Genomic DNA, 18,418 nt, shown 5'->3' on the forward strand with positions numbered 1-18,418 from the left:
TGTAATTCTTTAGCATTTCCTTTCAGCAATTTTTTTGGATTTCTCGAATTGTCTATTTTTTTCGAAAGAATGAATAATTTTTTACCTTTAAATACTTAACTGAAATTTCCCATACAAATTGAAGCAAAAAACACTAATCATAGTTATAAATATTAAATACTTTATATATTTTTTAAGTTCCTGTCAGGTAGCCATAATCTATTTCGACAAACTCGACTAACTCAGATTACCGTCAATCATCATTTTCTAATTGGTTTATGTAATTTATTAATAATCTGTTCATGAATATTTAGACCTTAACCTACATTTTTAACACCTTGACGTTTTATAGTTTTGCATGTTGTGCAAATTCGCTCAGTTCTTTTTTCCTTTTTTACATGTTAATCTATGAGGATGAAGCATTTAAGTAAACTTTTTGCATTTCAAGCAGTGAATGATATTATCAGTCTCATTAATTTACAATAAAAAATAATTAAGTTGTTTCACCAGATGTCGTTATCTTTACATCAACTGGAACATTTTTAACAGAATCTATTAATGTAAAAGTTAGAAAATTTGATTTTCGAGGTATTTTTATTCCTGAGATTTCAGGTGTTATTTTATAGTTTTTGAAATAGAACTCATCCAAATATCAAAATCATTAAATGTTAAACCTCTGTTGATGTTTTTCCAATAACAACAACTTTTGTAAACAATAAATCATGTTCTTTGAAATTGTGCAGCATTTGCTTACCTCCAGTCGTAAAAGTAATTTAAATAATTTGTTTATCAATTACTTATCAATCAAGTATTTTATCATTATTGAAGTATTGAGGTAAATCTGTATTTGACAAGCTATCTGATAAACATTTCTCAATATCTTTTTTTGAATAATAATTTTGAAATACAGTTAACACTTTTACATACTGTTATTTAGTTCTTAAAGTCTTGTTTCCAAATCTTTGACTAACTGCATCCGGATCATTAAGTGGATCATCAACATTAAATTTCCTTGTACATTTAAAATCACTATAATATTTACCTTTTTCAAAAACATTATTTCGTTCTTTTTGAATTATTTTAAATTCTGTTTAATATTTTTGTGTCTACTGATGGTTGGAAATTTATGATTTTCGAAATTAATCCATTGTTAACTTTTGTTCTAATGATTTATAATTGTTAGTGCGTTTATTTCCAAAAATTTAAATTGGAAATATTATTAAACTTACAACACATTCATAAATGGCATCCGTCCATCCTTGAGGGATGATGGTGTAGCATCCTTGGTCCAGAGTGTGCAGCGTCTGCTGTGGCTAAAAAGTCCCACTCGAGAGAGGCAGTCACTACTGCAGTTTGGGACATCTGAAATTTGAGGGACTTCGAACAGAAGCCGCTCTGTCTCTCTGCTTTGTCCTCTTCCTGATATGTTCCTCTGTGTGTTCGTTCTCTGAGAGCTTGACGCCGTTGCGCACAGTTACTCGCCACTTGACACGGTCATCTGCAATGCTTTCCCAGCGACTTGGATTTATTCGGGTCTTGGTCAGGTCTCTCTTGTAGACATCCTTGAAACGATGATGGCGTCATCCCACTGGCCTCACACCATCCTGAAGTTCGCCATACAGCAGCTGTTTCGGTATCCGTTCAGGATCCATGCGGCTGACATGTCCCAACCATCTTAGACGTCGATGACTCAGGAGTGCAAAGATGTTGGTTGTGCTTGCACAATGAAAGACTTCGGTGCTGGGTACTCTATCTCTCCAAGAGATCTGAAGGATCTTCCGGAGACAGCGGAGATGAAAGCTGTTGAGCCGAGATTCATGCCTAGAAAGAGTTGTCCATGTCTCACAACTATAAAGAAGGGTGCTTATAACAGAAGCGTTGTAGACTTTTAATTTAGTTTTTGTGGTAAGCAGTCTGTTGTTCCATACTCTGTTTTCAATCTAGCCATGACAGATTGTGCCTTTAGGATTCTGTTAGTAAGTTCAGTGTCCATGGACAAGTTGCTATATATTGTGGATCCCAAGTAGATAAAGTCATCAACTATCTGGAGAGGATTTACATCAATGCTAATGGATGGAAGGTTGGTAGTGCTCTGCGCCATGATCTTAGTCTTTTGAAGGCTGATGAGTAGACCAAACTTTTCACAGGCATTTGATAATTTGTTGATTATTTACTGCAGCTCATCTTCTGTGTTCGCTACTAGAGCTGCATCGTCCGCATATAACAACTCGCGGATAACAACTGTACTTACTTTGATCTTGGCCTTGAGGCGAGCAATGTTGAAAAGATTTCCATCAGACCTCGTATGTAGATACACTCCCTCCACACAGTCTTCAAAGGCAAATCTGGGCAGAAGGGAAAAGAAAATCCCAAATAATGTAGGAGCTAACACACACCCCTGTTTCACACCGCTATTAACAGGGAATGCTTCTCATGTTTTACTGTTGAAGCAAATTGTTTGCTTGCGTTTTCTCATGGAAAGAGACAATTATCTGCAGTAGTTTAGGTGGGCATCCAATCTTCTGCAAACAGCTTGAAAAGCCCATTTCTGCTCACTAAATCAAACGCTTTAACAAGGTCAATGAAAGCAATGTAAAGTGGCCTCTGCTGCTCACGTCATTTCTCTTGTAGCTGTCTCAAGGAGAAGATCATATCTACAGTTGATCGGCTGGGCCTGAAGCCACACTGAGATTCTGTGTAGATTCTGGAAGCTAAGATCTGTAATCGCATTAGGATGACTCTTGCATAACCTTTCCCAGCTACACTTAGTAATGAAATGCCTCGTTAATTGTTACAGTCAATTCTGTTCCCTTTCTGTTTATATAGAGTAACTATCCTCGAATTCCGCATACCCATCGGGACATAACCTTCTTCCCAGCTGGTTGTGATAAGTGAATATAAATGTTTCAGAAGAACAGACTTGTTATACTTAATAACCTCTGCAGGGATCCCATCATCACCTGGCGCCTTTCCATTAGCAAGAGAATCTATTTCTCTACCAAGTTCTTCCATAGTAGGCATTGCATCTAGTTTTTCCATAACTGGCATTTGTTTGATGGCGTCACATGCACCCTTGCTAACTTCATTCTCAGCTGTATGTAACTAGAGGTAGTGTTCAACACAGTGTTCCATTTGTTTGCCTTCATCAGTAATGACTTCACCCATATTGGACTTCAGAGGAGCTGTTTTTCTGACAGTTGGTCCAATTGCTTTCTTAATACCATGGTACATTGCCTTAGCATTCCCAGAGTCGGCAGCTTTTTGTATACCTGCACATAAATTCAGCCAGTAGTTATTTGCGCATCTCCTGGATGTTTGCTGTGCCCTGTTCTTTGCTTTTCTTAGGTCATCTCGTGTTCTTTCATTTGGGTTTCTTTAGTAAGCAAGCAGGGCTTTCCGTTTAGCGTCAGTGACTGGTTCAATTCCCTCCAAATTTTGCTCATACCAGTCCTTATTTCTTTTTCGTTTTATTCTATAGACCAGTACTGCTAAGTTGTAGATTGCACCTGAGAGTTTTGCCCATTTCTTATCAACATTCCTTTCTGCTTGCACGTTTCCTGGGAAAGCACTTTCAAAATTACTGGCAAAATCCTGCTCTCTTTGTGTGTCATGAACATGATCTGTGTTGATACGGGGACGACCTCTCGGTTTGTTGATTCCAGTGATGAGAGAGCGGGTGTCTCCAAGACACCTTGTGCTGATACTTAAGCTGGAAATATGTGTTTGTGATACAGAGTCCATAAAAGCAGCAAACTTCAAGCAGTCTCTGGCCATTTCATTCATTTTTCCCACCCCATGATGTCCCAGGCAATTAGGCCATATGTCGTTATCTGATCCAACTCTAGCATTAAAGTCCCCTAGAATATACAGTGTCTCGGTGGTAGGTACCTTGGCTATTCTGTCACTGAATAAGTCATAAAACAGATCCTTCTCTTCCATGCTGGATGATAAGGTAGGAGCGTACACATGTAGGATTTTGACACATTCATAATAGTTATAAAACAAATGTACACAAATGTCCACACGTCACCTTATCGAATTTTTTATTCTCTTGATTTTGTGATATAATTTGTTGTTTCCCAAATAGTTAACTAGTGGTTCCAGTATATTTCTTTCACACAAATCGAAAAATATTTTTATATTTTCTTTCAAAATAAGAAATATTATGAGCTGCAATACGAACAGAAGTAACTTAATTTACTGTTCCACATTCTAAATTTTTTGGTTCATTATGGAATTCATAAATCATAAAAACGCTATAAAATATTTAATGTTTAGTTGTTTAACTAATTCTTCCATGAAAAATTAGGTGAAGAGTTATCAAATTTTTCGATTATTTAATTGATATTTCATAGACCTTTTCCTCTCTTTTCACTTTCTTAATTATGTCTTTTTGTTCTTCTGATTGTTTAACATCTTTCGTCTTATTTATAAGTCCATTTAGAATTGCTGCAATTCCTCCAGAAAGTGAACCAATTCCTGTTAAATAAGGGATGCAGCTAATAATAATGGTAAAAGGATCACCATCTTCCTTGTTTCCTTTGATTTTTAAATATTCAACAATCTTTTTCACTCCAGGAGTAGTTAATGAGTCAAGTAAATTTCCACCAGTTTTTCCCTTTCTTTTTTGAACATCAGATAAAAATTATTCAATAATGTTTAATTGTTCATTATTGAGTTTAAGTATAATTGATTTTGGTTTTTGTTTTGGCACTAGGTAACAAAGTATTATCAATCAAAAACTGGCTCATTGACATAGATTTAAAATAAATAAAGTATTTTTAGAAACGTCATTCATTGTTATCGACATTTAATCCCATTCCCAATTTTCGATTTACATGCATAATTTGTCTATGTGCAGTTGCAGCAATTTTTGCTCTTCATGATGAATCACTTTGTATTTATTGTCTCATTTGCAAATAATCGAAGCTTCTTATCTGCTTCATGTGTGTTTTCTAAATGTTTATTATCTCTGTAAAAATATCCTAATCTTTTCATTTTTATCTAATGGATTAATTCTTATCATTTCTAGTTTATCTTTCTTATAACTTTGTTCCTGGACTACAATTATCACAACTGTCATCTACATTTGTACTACTAAGGATAAAAGAATATAGCTGTCCATGTTACATGTTACTATTTTAAATATATTGTACGCCTATTAATGTATGGGTTTTTTAATACTGGTGCACTGTACTTGGTGTAATTACATTTGCCACATTACAGATATTGCTCCATCTCAATCACTAAGTCCGTTCATTTGCTAGTAAACTGCTACATATGAAGAAGTCGGGCTTTGTTTCAATAATTTTACACCTGTTGCATTTATTTCCCATCCTTCTTTTCGATCCGTTCTTTACCCTGCAATTGTGAAGTTGAAAATCGATTAATATCGTTTTACATTTTTTCATTCAGAAGCGCCAATAAATTTTCTCAGAATTAGTTCCCAATGTTTAGTAACGCTTTTTTGTATGATAAGTCACAAATCAGGGCCCAACACATGATGGAATGTTGCAAGTTTTGCATTGGTATCTAGTTTCGCAGAGCGCTTTCTGTTTCTTGCAAACCATCCATCTGCGCATTGGCATACTTTTCTGCAAATGTTCACCCACGATAACAGCTGGAAAATGTCTCCTTGTGAATCGGAGAGAATTCTCATCATCGTAGCCCCTTCCCCTACCAGCTTTTCTCTGTTCTGTAGTATATTTTTCTAAAAGCTCTCTTACGAGAGAAAGGTGAAGCACTGGGAATGCCATTTTTCGCCCTGTTACTGACTGGTGGAGAGCATGAGCATTTAGAATGCAAAAATCCAGAAAGCGAAAAAAATATTTTTTAAACCATTTCACAGTCCTACGCACTGATCCCACTGAGTTCAGTAACACGTCACGACGGTCAACTGCACCCATACTCGAATTGTAATCTACAATACATTGTAGTTTCTTTATTTTTTCGCCAGTATTTCTGTCAGTCTTGTCTGTTTCAACCATTTGTGTTGTCTGACTTGTGATCAACATGTACACCTCTCTTTTATCGCTCCACTTGATAGCAAATACCCTGTCAGTGGGCCTAAACTCAGTTTCTCCTCGTTTTAATTTCTTCTGCTGTTTTGGCATGTTGCGCCTATTCTTACAAACAGTGTCACATGCGGCTGTTCCATGGTTGTGAAGCCAGAGGAACAGGTCCGGGCTGGAGTACCAGTTATTGACATATAGAATATGATCCTGTTCCAGATATGGTCCCATTAGAGTTGCCACTATGTCGCCACTTTCTCCCAAATTCTGGAACCCAAATTCTGTTGTTGGGCCTGTATATACAGTAAAATATAAAATATACCCACTCTGACAGTCACACAATACAAATCTCCTTATTCCGAATCTATTTCGCTTGGTTGGAATAAATTGCTTAAAAGAAAATCGTCCTTTGAACGGCAAGAGACTTTCATGTATACAAAGCTTGTGATGTGGCCGAAATGAATTACGAAACGTCTTACGAACATTGTCAACAATAGTCCTAATTTTAAACAGACTGTCGCCTCCAGTACTCGCAGAATTATAACTGAAATTTAACATTCTCAGAGGTAGACAAAAAGGATCTCGAGACATAATTTCGCTGAAAAATGGAGTGTTCAAAAGTGTATCTCTGGACCAATAATCAGTTAATTTTAACTTCTTAACTTGTGCCATTAGAAAGCACACAGTAACAAAACAATACTTTTACTCAAATCCAGTGTGTTTCCACTTTGACAGTTGAGAATTCACAGATTCTGTAGTATTTTCTCCGGTGTGAAACGTAAAAACGATTTGTTTCATCTACAATAAACTGCAACAGTTCTTGAGACACAAATATCACAAAAAATGAAAGAATGCTTGGGTCAGTATCTAACTGACATTTGTGTCCTGAACTAGAGTCAACGAAGTAATGGTTTAACTCCTGGAAATCGATTACTTTCCAGTCAAATGTGTCACTTATGTGCGTTCTTTTCTGAATCGTTTCACTGTCACTTTCATTTTTCCTCGGATTCAGGGGAACTGCTGACTGTAATTCTTGCTCTCCCCTCTGATGTAAAGGGCTGAGGACTACAGCTTCGAAGTTCTGTTGAAGACTGTTAGCAACGTCAGATAATTCACACTCACTGTTGCTCTTAGTAAGCATATCCAGGATTTCTTTATCTGTGCAACCACAGCGACATGACATTTCTCACGTAGAAAACAAGACAAATGACGAAAATACAGGATTCTAAGTCGAATTCTACAAAGAGTAAACACAGCAACAAAGATACATGCACTCTCAAACTACTGTAACCCTCAGGTAGCTGTGACTCAGCGCGCCTAAACTTGTCTTAGCAGTGGGAAGGTCGGTACTCAAGGATGCGTAAACACGTCCGTAGTGCTGTAGGGAAGACCCAAGGCCACGTGTATACACAACAGGCGCGCCTTGGGAATGGCGAGGTATGACGAGTTAACACGTCTGTGGCAGTCAAAGGGTTAATCTGTCAATTAAGTATCAAACATCATCGATCCAAACACATTTCATTGGATTCTCTCAATATTTTTCCCAACTTTTTCAAATGAATCACCAAGATTTATTTCTGTAAAACTCGGAAATTACTCTTCAGCAATTGTTTTTATCGAATAACTGTGTTTATTTTGTTTACTTGGCTTTATCTTATTTGAATTTTTTTGTTACATACAACATCTGAATCGACTAATGTTGCACAATTTTGCAAATCAAGGGAATTAAATTCTGTTCCTAAATCATCCACAGTTATTTGTTTTCTAGTTAAAAGTTTCATTAATCCAACTGAACCTTCATTTTTATTTTCTCCAAAGTTTAATTTATCACCAATAAATTATTTCCGACATTTTTAAATTGAGTAACTGCTGTATATCCAAAAACATTACAATCACTATGATTAACACATTCTAACGTTCTTTCACTTATTTTATTTTTACATCCTTTTCTTTTTCTTTTTCTATAATTCTGTAACAAATTATTTATTGTTGACTCACTCAAAGTATAATCACTACCATATAGTTTAATTGATGGAGTAACCTTAAATTTATCTAAATAATGTAGATTATAAAGACGCACCCTACCGCCATGAACCATTGACCTTGCTGTTGGTGAAGACCATTGCTTGCCTCAGCGATACAGATGGCTGTACCGTAGGTGCAACCACAATGGAGGGGTATCTGTTGAGAGGCCTGACGAATGTGTGTTTCCTAAAGAGGGGCAGCAGCCTTTTCAGTAGTTGCAAGGGCAACAGTCTGGATGATTGACTGACCTGGCCTTGTAACACTAACCAAAATGGCCTTGCTGTGCTGGTACTGCGAACGGCTGAAAGCAAGGGGAAACTACAGCCGTAATTTTTCCCGAGGGCATGCAGCTTTACTGTATGATTAAATGATGATGGTGTCCTCTTGGGTAAAATATTCCGGAGGTAAAATAGTCCCCCATTCGGATCTCCGGGCAGGGACTACTCAAGAGGACGTCGTTATCAGGAGAAAGAAAACTGGCATTCTACGGATCGGAGCGTGAAATGTCAGATCCCTTAATCGGACAGGTAGGTTAGAAAATCTAAAAAGGGAAATGGATAGGTTGAAGTTACATATAGTGGGAATTAGTGAAGTTCGGTAGCAGGAGGAACAAGTCTTTTGGTCAGTTGAATACAGGGTTAAAAATACAAAATCAAATGGGGGTAGTGCAGGAGTAGGTTTAATAATGAATAAAAAAATAGGGGTGTGGGTAAGCTACTACCAACGGCATAGTGAACGTATTACTGTGGCCAAGATAGACACAAAGCCCATGCCTACTACAGTAGTACAAGTTTATACGCCAACTAGCTCCGCAGATGATGAAGAATTTGGTGAAATGTATGATGAGATAAAAGAAATTAGTGGGTGAATATGTATTGGGGGGGAGAGAAATGAAGGAGGAAGCCATCTGGTAGAATTCTGCGCAGAGCATAACTTAATCATAGCTAACACTTGGTTCAAGAATCATAAAATAAGGTTGTATACATGGAAGAATCCTGGAGATACTAAAAGGTTTCAGATAGATTATATAATGGTAAGACAGAGATTTAGGAACCAGGTTTTAAATTGTACGACATTTCCAGCGGCAGATGTAGACTCTGACCACAATCTATTGGTTATGAACTGTAGATTAAAACTGAAGAAACTGCAAAAAGGAGGGAATTTAAGGAGTTGGGACCTGGATAAACTGACTAAACCAGAGGTTGTACAGAGTTGCAGGGAGAGCATTAGGGAACAATTGACAGGAATGGGGGAAAGAAATATAGTAGAAGAACAATGGGTAGCTCTGAGGGATGAAGTAGTGAAGGCAGCAGAGGATCCAGTAGGTAAAAAGACGAGGGCTAGTAGAAATCCTTGGGTAACAGAAGAAATATTGAATTTAATTGATGAAAGGAGAAAATATAAAAAAGTAGAAAATGAAGCAGGCAAAAGGGAATACAAATGTCTCAAAAATGAGATCGACAAGAAGTGCAAAATGGCTAAGTAGGGATGTCTAGAGGACAAATGTAAGGATATAGAGGCCTATCTCACTAGGTGTCAGATAGATACTGCCAACAGGAAAATTAAAGAGACCTTGCATGAATACCAAGAGCTCAGATGGGAACCCAGTTCTAAACATAGAAGGGAAAGCAGAAAGGTGGAAGGAGTATATAGAGGGTCTATACAAGGGCAATGTACTTGATGACAATATTATGGAAATGGAAAAGGATGAAGATGAAGATGAAATGGGAGATACGATACTGCGTGAAGAGTTTGACAGAGCACTGAAAGACCTGAGTCGAAACAAGGCCCCGGGAGTAGACAACATTCAATTGGAACTACTGACGGCCTAGGGAGAGCCAGTCCTAACAAAATTCTACCATCTGGTGAGCAAGATGTATGAGACAGGCGAAATACCCTCAGACTTCAACAAGAATATAATAATTCCAATCCCAAAGAAAGCAGGTGTTGACAGATGTGAAAATTACCGAACTATCAGTTTAATAAGTCACAACTGAATAATACTAACGCGAATTCTTTACAGACGAATGGAAAAACTGGTAGAAGCCGACCTCGGCGAAGATCAGTTTGGATTCCACAGAAATGTTGGAACGCATGAGGCAATACTGACCCTACGACTTATCTTAGAAAATAGACTAAGGAAAGGCAAACCTACATTTATAGCATTTGCAGACTTAGAGAAAGCTTTTGACAATGTTGACTGGAATACTCTCTTTCAAATTCTAAAGGTGGCAGGGGTAAAATGCAGGGAGGGAAAGGCTATTTACAATTTGTACAGAAAGTAGATGGCAGTTATAACAGTCAAGGGGCATGAAAGGGAAGCAGCGTTTGGGAAGGGAGTGAGATAGGGTTGTAGCCTCTTCCTGATGCTATTCAATCTGTATATTGAGCAAGCAAACAAAAGAAAATTTCGGAGTAGGTATAAAAATCCAAGGAGAAGAAATAAAAACTTTTAGGTTTGCCAATGACATTGTAATTCTCTCAGAGACAGCAAAGGACTTGGAAGAGCAGTTGAACGGAATGGACAGTGTCTTGAAAGGAGGGTATAAGATGAACATCAACAAAAGCAAAACGAGGATAATGGAATGTACTTGAATTAAATCGGGTGATGCTAATGGAATTAGATTAGGAAATGAGACACTTAAAGTAGTAAAGGAGTTTTGCTATTTGGGGAGCAAAATAACTGATGATGGTCGAAGTAGAGAGGATATAATATGTAGACTGGCAATGGCAAGGAAAGCGTTTCTGAAGAACAGAAATTTCTTAACTTCGAGTATAGATTTAAGTGTCAGGAAATAGTTTATGAAAGTATTAGTATGGAGTGTAGCCATGTATGGAAGTGAAACATAGATGATAAATAGTTTGGACAAGTAGAGAATAGAAGCTTTCGAAATGTGGTGCTACAGAAGAATGCTGAAGATTAGATGGGTAGATCACATAACTAATGAGGAGGTATTGAATAGTATTGGGAAGACGAGGAGTTTGTGGCACAACTTGACAAGAAGAAGGGACCGGTTGGTCGGACATGTTTTGAGGCATCAAGGAATCACAAATTTAGTATTGGAGGGCAGTGTGGACGGTAAAAATCGTAGAGGGAGACGTAGAGATGAATAGACTAAGCAGATTCAGAAGGATGTAGGTTGTAGTAAGTACTGGGAGATGATGAAGCCTGCACAGGATAGAGTAGCATGGAGAGCTGCATCAAACCAGTTTCAGGACTGAAGACAACAACATCATAAAGAATCATTAGGTTTTTAATTTCTGTATTTTCTTCAAGTGCTTTTAAAAGTTTTTCTCTCCCAATTCTTCGTTTTCTTGGTTAACTCTTTCTATTGTATCTATAATATTTTTTAATCTTTTTTTAAATATATCACATTCTGTTCTTGGTGTTTTTTCCCATTTTCTAAACTCTTCTTTTAATTACTGTTCTACTTTTCGATTTCCTTCAATTTGTGTAATAAATCTGGATCGAGGTTTGGAAATATTTATTATGAATAAAAATAGTGTTTTTTTTATTTTTCATCATTTAAGTTCAACGTTTTATGTTTAACATTTACATTTAACATTTATGTTCATTGTTTATGTTCAACATTTACTGTCAATATTTATGTTCAAAACGATGTTTTAAAAATAATTAATCTTTTCTCTATATTTTTATTTCTTCTCAAATCTGTTGTTATAAATCCAAATTGATATTTATTTCAACATTACTACATATTTCTTTAATTTCAATAACCAAGATATGCATGATAAATATGACTTAAATCTATATTGTAGTGTCTAAAAATACTTAAAAAATGAAGATTTTCCCTGACTAATTTTTGGTACTTTTTAATTTGTTTGACTTAAATAAAAAACTATTCTATTGACTCTCTAGTAAAATATTCTCTAACTATATTTTGATTTTCAAGAATGAAATCATCAAAAACAACAACTGAACTATCTTTACATCATGCGAAGGAATAAATCCTTCGTTTTTTCAATGAAAATAACATTTTTCTATTAATTTTAACTCGTATTTTTTACATTGATCAATAATTGTTGATCAAATATACAAATGATTAAGTTTTTACAGTTAAACCATATGGGTGTAAAAATATAATTATGAATCATTAATTATATTTTTCGACAACCACTTGGTCCTATAACTGCACACCGAATTTACTAAAATAATTTACTAGAAGTTTACCATATATATTTTTTAACTTTTTTAAAATCTTATTTCTGGTTCCAAATTCATAATTTATTTACTTAGTTTTTCTTAATACTAAATAGTAGATTATTTCAATTAAGTGATAATACTTCTGTTCCGAAAAATGATTAATGTTTCTAATAAGAGAAACTTACACAAATGGTTCACTAGTTGGTTTCTATTCAAATATTTTAACCCCAAATATTAGATAAAAATAATTAACCTTATTGTAAAGGAGAAACAAATTCCTGTTGGTGAATATAGTACTAAAATATTAGAAAAATTTATTTATTCGAAAAATCCAAATATTTGTATTAATGGAAGGAAAATTTTAAAGAGAATTGTTATCGAAACAGATAAGAAATTATACATGGATAAAAAGAAAATAATATTGGAAGTGCTTTGGGATTTAAGAATCAAATTATCGAACATTATAAAGAAACCATCCTTAAGAAGTTCCTAAAATCATTGCATTTGAATTAATTAATGTAAATTTTAATTTAGCTGAAGGAATGAATGTTAAACATAATGATCATTTTCATTGAAAAAATAATATTTTTGTTTCAATGATACCTAATTCTGAATTTTGTGGTGCAGTAATTTATGAACCCAACCATCCCATAAATATCCCAGTTTTTGAGATTTTTCAGAATTTGGAAACTATAACTGATGTAAGTGATAATTTGGTTTCCTTTAATACTGCTACTTTAACAGTAATTTCGAAAATGAAATAATACACATTTTGCTTAATAAATCATGTACCAAAAATGAAAGTTATCAATTTTACTCATTTCTCATGAATGAGAAAACAAAAAATAATTAAAAACTTCCTGAAAATGAAACAGAAATTTAATATTAATATTAGTGGTGGAAAGATTCATCCAAATTATTCACAGCTTTATACGACATTACATGTTATTCACATGGATGGAACTGATTTTGCTGCATATGACGGTAAATCAAATATTAAAGAATTTGATAATTATGTTTTAAATTTGTTTGATGGTCTTGCAATTAAAAATGGGAAACAATATTTTGTCTAGAATTCAACATCCTCCTGTGACTTCTTCCATTTTTATTCCTCTATTTCCTCCCTTTATAATGAATTAAATATGGAAGAACATATTCTTCACAATGGCAAAAGTAAAACTAAATAAAATGAAGTTCTTTATCCTTTACAATTATTTGGTGAATTTTTAAAAGTTTGTAAGGAAATTATGTTTGAAATTGATTTAACAGTGTATTTACTGCGAGTTCGAGAGAATATCAAGAAGATTCTATTCTTCGTTGGACTAAGAAAACGAAAATTCTACACTTCCAATACAAGGTAAAATTGCTGTAAAAAGAGTAGAAATTCATTTTCCTATTAATAATGAAACAGAATGTTCACTTGAATTAGAACAAGAAAGACTTTTAAAAATCCAATAATTCTAATTTGTCTCTTGAATCTTCAAACAGTTGATTTTGCTGGTTTGCAGGGAAAAGGAAATTTTGAGTTTGATATTACTAATTATTAAATTTCTACCGAATTTTATATGCCTTACTTTATTTTTGTAGTTTTCCAAACTAACCAAAAAATATTCATTATTTGATTCTTCTTCATGCGAGCCTGTTAAATTATAAAATATCTATATCAATAATGGAAGAAATGAGGTTTTTCCATGAGAATTATTGAATATCGAACTACCAAATATTTTCTTAGAAGTTTATGATTGTTTTAGAGATTTTAAGTGTTTATTGCAATTAAATGTTGATGTTAATATAAGTTTATTTTATGCTGTCCACAACTATCCTATTTATGTAATTAATATGTCAAGAAGTATTAATGTTTTTCTTCAAAAAACAACATGAAATAATGTACATTCTTTAATGAGGATATTCCACATGGTACATCTATATATGTTATTATGTATGGTAAAAAGAATTGAATTTATAATTCACAATATAGAATGCTTATTGAGAATTTCTAATTACATAAATGAATAACAAAAAAGTGCTGAAAAAACACTAGGCCCACCAACACACTGCTACCTATTCAATTGCCCAGAAAGGTCAATGTTAACTGCTTTCAATGACCTATACACAGGAACATATCACCGAAGGTGACAATGATAATAATGGCGATGAGGCATTGCAGCATTACGCTAACATTGAGTTAACATTGCAAGTCAACAGGCAGTGAAACACTGTGCTAAGGAATCGTGTTAACAGCACAGTCCTCCAATCCAGAAAAGTTCGTCTACAATGGAGGTTTAAACCTGAGACTCTTCTATCATGAGACTTTGATACTTCTTGCTCAGCAATAAACATCTTACTCACTTGCGATAATTATTGTATGGTTAACAGTGGTTGAAAATCATCTTATTTTTAGAGGCAAATAATCGAGAATTTCTTTTTTAGAATTGTGTCACGCTGATTTAGGAAACTGATATCTGGATAGAAACTTTCAAGCCCCATAGATATACGTGAAGAAAATCGAACAAGTCCAGTCTACAAGTAAAGATGCGTGGAACAGCCAGCAGTCCAATAATGAGTAATTAGAATTCAGAGCATAACAATGAACTCGGGTTGAACTACAGCTACTCAGAGCAACCTCTCCGCTACTTCGTAAAAACTTGTTATAGACGAAGTGTGAGTTGAAGAGATAAAAACGGAATCAACACTTGAACCTATACATACCACTGAAAAATAGACTACTGATACCACATAAAACACGCACTGCCACACACTATGATAGCACGATGTTGACTCTTCCATGTCACAACTTCCAACGGTGCATAGATTTGTATACTCTATGACAAAGACCGAAGAGGTAAATAAACAACAACAACATTTACCTCTTTGGGTAATATGAAGAAGGTTTGAATTCTAACCTCTTTGGTATGTATACATCGGTTGTGATGGGAGGGGAAGTCTGGAGGAGGAGGGAGGAGAAGTATTTGTTGACATGTGATGAGAAATATGTAACGAAAGACCTATAGAGGGGCATACACTTTTTGTAAGTATGACGTGGATACTTTTGAGTGCCATACTTCTGTATAGTCTATTAATTGCTATACTATAGCGTAATTTTGAGTGAATGCCACTGTGTGAACATATATGACACATTGTTTGTAGTCATTAGGCCTAACAATTCTTGCCCCGTAGTTACCAGTTATAGGTATTATAAGCGTGGAACGGCCCTTCTGTAAACCTGGTATCTCGCGGAGAATATTTTTTGTGCAGGAACGTACTTATGCAGTTCTGTCAACTGATGTGTGCTGTTATCTTTGATTGTCAGTAACGTAGTGAATGAAACCTATTCCTTTAAAACAGGCTTTTAGTGCCGCTGGCGATTGATAGTGATTTTTGAACAGGAATTTCGAATTCGTTAGTAGTACTTTCGTTTTCTGTTACCTTTTGTTGTTGGACGCTTAACAGTGATGTCCTGTTATTGCATTGTGTTGCAACTCCGTAAAGGACGACAGCATTATTTAACACACTATCGTAAGTAATTAATCACATCTGCACGTAAAGACACCATGTCCTATAACAAACATCATTATTTTTCGTACTGCTGTTTATTTGAAGTATTTCTCCAGGTTGCAGATTCATTTTGATTGGGGTATGTTCATAGCTATTTTGCCCCAACAGTTTTCTCTTTTTTTTCCCTCTGTATGGGTGTGTGAGACAATGTTTCACTATTGTTTTCTTTGTCTTTGAAGTAATTGAGAGCAAGGTAATTCCTCAGTAGTTATTATGCTTTGCTACATCTCTAATGATCCTTGTTATTGGAGATTTTCTTAAGTCCAAATTTCATTCTTCATATCAAGTATTAGGTGCTCTCACTTCAATAGTTTTCTTTATGGGTTATGCCCACAATGCAGTTTCTGTAACCTCAGTTGATGCCAAGTTGGTTTCGTATTACTGAAAATAAAAATATCTCTTCCTGATCTCTGTTTGATGTGTTATTAATTTGTTAACTGTTGTTTATACCAGTGTTTTCATCCTAAGCCATGCTTTTTATTGCTTTTCTTCAGCTATTATATTTACAGTGCATTTAAGTCTAATTCTGATGATAATTTCTCACTCCTCTCATGTGAAACCTTTTGTCAGCTGTGTTACTAGTGAATTCTAACAATGTGTTTTATTTTATTCTATTGTAATCTAAACACCGTTCCTAAATTCCATGTTCCCAGACGTTTGGCATGGCAATGACCATCCTCCATTACCATGCCATCTTTTATTGTATAGGCTACATCTTTTGTTGCCTTCTTCCGGCTTCAGCCCTTTTCTCTCAAGTTCCAAATTTGAAGTTTCCACCACATATTTCATTGTTATACCTCCTATCTTTGTGCTGTTCTCTCTGCATTTGAGGACAAATGTTCCTAAGCCTTAATATATGTGTAAAATTATTGAAAAATGTATGTTGTCTGTGTTGTTAGTAGGCCTATTGCATTCATGCAATTTTACTCTAACACTGGAATGTTCTCAATAGATAGAAGATATTTGATATTTTCTGTCTAATGTTGTGTATTCCATGGTTCAAGTACACTCTTCTGTTCCTTACCCCCTTCCTTCCAAATCACTATGATCTGCTTCTTCCTATCTGATGTAACTAATATTTTTCTGTAAATCATCCATATTTTGTCACTAAAATGTCAGCTTATTCATATTTTCCAACTATTGTCAGATCACCTTCGTCACCGCACTATGATTAGCTGGTAGCCAATCTAGAATACCACTTTGATGTCCACTCTGATATCTCATTATATTTCCACCAGTACTCCTATAAGAAATACGAGCTGCGGAACTCTATCTCATTATCTAAAAATTAAGAGTAAGATAATTCCTCAGTAGTTTTTATGCTTCTGTTCTATATGGATCATGTCCACAAGCGAGTTACTATCAGTTCAGTTGACGCCAAGTTGTGTTCATGTTACTGAAAGTAGAAATCTCTCCTCCTGGTTTATGATTGATCTTTTATTAATTTGCAATGAGTATTTACTTTACACTAATGTTTTAGTCTTAAGCGATACTTCAGCATTTTAGTCTTAATTTTTACTAGAGTTCCCATTTAAATTGGCCAATTCATTGCAAAATTTGCTCTTTCCATCTGATATGAAGCATATTGAGGGAGCTTATTTATTAACTCTTTTAATTTTTATATATTTGAGGAATTTCACATTGTTTTTCTGTTAGACATGTCACATTTAAAAGTTAAACAGGGTCAATGGAAGGGTATGATTCAACCTGTCAGCTTTGACCCATGGCATAACTGTGTTGAGTGACATCATTGAGGTGCGGCATGTTGGAAATGGATTGTGTTTGCAAAGAGCATGTTGGAGTAAGGATGGCACACTGTAATTGTTGTGTTTGTTTCTGAATTGTTTGTGAGTTATGTTAGTGAGGTGTTGAACTTTGTGTTGCATGTTACTCGATGCTGGAGGGGTTTGTTTCCTTGGCAGTGTTATTTCAGTGTCGTTAGTTATTGGCTATCGGTTTGTTTTTGGTTATGAATTTGTTAGTTCATCATATTGTTAATGGCTTTTTTAAGTACTATCTATGAATGTTACAAGTAATGGTTATTATTGTGTGTGTCTTGGGGGGGGCGGGGGACGTTGCAAGGAGGACAGTGGAGGTGCCTGGTATCATTGTCTTCCTTTGAGCTGTATAATTCAAATGAAATATTCAATTCCAGATTTTTTACTTTTTTTGATTTGATTTATTCTCGAGGATTTTGTGGTTGTCATTTTTTGGTATTGTTTGTTTTAGAATGGTGACATTCTTACTGTGTGTTTAGCTTGCCCTGTCCAAGAACCTTTACTTTCTACCCCATTAGTTTCATTTTATTGCTGAAGTGAAATAGTTCACATGGTTCATATCTTTGTTCGTGGGTGTATTTATTGACTTTATGGTTGCCACGTTGTGTACACTGGGAATAGGGGTGTCCACCATCTTAATGACATCACAGATCAAAGCAGATGTGTGGAATAGGACGGTTCCACCACTGCTACTGCTGTTATAATAGTTACCATGTACCTTCTATGTGACAAATAATTATGTCTACTAATACAGTTAGGATAACTACCAATTCAAGTTAGAATTTTGTTTTGTTGTATACAGTGAATTAGTTTACACTTGTTAAGAATGTGTCAGAGAAAAGGTATGAAGAAAAGTCATTTTGGCAATTTGAGAAATTCTCATGAAGTTTTGTTACAAATTTGGCGGA

At 35.0% G+C, this 18,418-nt stretch overlaps 1 protein-coding gene across 2 annotated transcripts in view; it reads left to right on the plus strand.

Moving 5' to 3' along the window:
* The first annotated feature begins 15,035 nt into the window (after window positions 1-15,035).
* LOC126298577 (galactosylgalactosylxylosylprotein 3-beta-glucuronosyltransferase S) overlaps window positions 15,036-18,418 on the plus strand; it is a 155,048-nt gene continuing 151,665 nt past the window's right edge. Inside the window, exon 1 of one of the 2 annotated variants that reach the window (XM_049989948.1) lies at window positions 15,036-15,205. The gene's annotated coding sequence lies outside the window, so the exon portion shown is untranslated. The remainder of the gene's footprint in view (window positions 15,206-18,418) is intronic. The other variant, XR_007552623.1, reaches the window with a different exon arrangement.

Source organism: Schistocerca gregaria, chromosome X (assembly GCF_023897955.1).
Source record: "Schistocerca gregaria isolate iqSchGreg1 chromosome X, iqSchGreg1.2, whole genome shotgun sequence".
NCBI lineage: Eukaryota > Metazoa > Arthropoda > Insecta > Orthoptera > Acrididae > Schistocerca > Schistocerca gregaria.